The following is a 1,675-nucleotide window of genomic DNA, read 5'->3' as shown; positions in this document are numbered from 1 at the left end:
AATTATATGATCAGAAAACAAGTGTGAAATAACTGGATTATTCGTTTGAAGATACTGGATTTGAATTACATAAATATATGAAAAAAATATAAATAAGGACTCTCAATTTTAAAAACAAATTTAAAACAAGGTTAATGAGAATCTAATGCTGATATAAGAACGAAGAATTAGGAGATGTAGATAATATTCAAGTGTTGACGGTAGTCTTCATTTATTATATTGAACGTTTCAGCTCATTTTTACTAACAGTAAAATTATAATCGTTTATATAACGTATAGACTGTTGCATTTCTGCCAATCTGAGTGACTTACTCTCAACGTAGTATTATAGACTATTTTTTGCTGAAGTTGACTCCAAAGTGAGCCGAAACATTCGTTACAATAAATGAAGACTACCGTTAACATTTGAGTATTATCTACATCTCCTAATATTGGATTTGATTCAATTATAGTGAAACAGATAGTGAAAAGACTATAATTCCACCCGTTTCTTCATTAAAAAAAAATTTCTTTCTCTCTTTTTTTGGCTAGAAGTACAGTAGTATTGCATCTCAACATATATATATAACACACATATCAAATAGAAGTTTTCATTTAACGGCTTTCATCTAAAAATTAAAAAATTTTTTTTATCTTTGTAAAATCATTAGTGGCCTGTAAAAAAACTGATTCATTTATAGTCGTTGACTACGAAGTGAGCTATTTTCAATAATTTCAATGTAAAAATGTATTTCGTCTACTTATTGTACGACTGTGCAATAGCCATATAATCGAGCGAAAACACAGAGCGGTGATATTATCGTTAAAGTCTCTTTTATGTAAATATTAAGTGTTACAAGTAGTATATAAGATAAGTATACTTTCCGTGTTTCGTATTAGTGCTAACTTATCTGTAAATTTTTTCGATAAAGTTCTTCCTATTCGATAAGTCTTCTCGCTAAAAAAATATACGATAAATTTTATTCGACTTTCATCGACTAGGCTTGTCAAGTATATCGGATCTGTGTGTAGGTTGAAGATTTTTGTATATGAAATAAAAGCTGAAAGTTGTTTAATTACACTCACACGTGATTGTTTGTATATTTTTAAAAACTAAGTTGTAAGTAATAAAGGTAATATAAAATTTGGCATCATTATTTTACATAAAGCTATTTCACTTCGATTTATTAAAGGAAATTTTTCAGCAAGCATGAACAAGAATGTCACAATGTGACATGTTTTATCAATGAAGAATACGTAAACTGTATCGAAGATTTTGTACATGAAATAAAAGCATCGTTTAACCATACATATGTCTCTGTTGTGTATTTTTTTCAAAAACGGATGATAATAAAGGTAATGAGCTGTAATAAGACATATAGATATTGTGGCGTCTGAAGAGAAAAAAGAAGAATAGATCACGTAGGATTTGCTCTCCCAGAGACACTTATATATCATATAAATTACTTTTAAAACATCAACTCAATTTATTATACAAAAAACAGTAATCCGAAAACGGTAAGTCAAAAATCGTATATCACTCGACTAACGCGATAACAATTTTGACAAAACTATCTACTGTTTTTTTTTTTATTAAAAAAGGACAGTTCGTTAGTAAAGATCTTCAGTAGATTATTGATTTCTTTATGCCAACTGATCATATATAGGGAAACGCAAATAAATAAAATTTCATCGA

The sequence above is a fragment of the Trachymyrmex septentrionalis genome, unplaced genomic scaffold, assembly GCF_001594115.1.
Source record: "Trachymyrmex septentrionalis isolate Tsep2-gDNA-1 unplaced genomic scaffold, Tsep1.0 scaffold334, whole genome shotgun sequence".
Classification (NCBI taxonomy): domain Eukaryota; kingdom Metazoa; phylum Arthropoda; class Insecta; order Hymenoptera; family Formicidae; genus Trachymyrmex; species Trachymyrmex septentrionalis.
The sequence above is the reverse complement of the archived record's forward strand: the minus strand, read 5'-3'. Positions refer to the sequence as shown.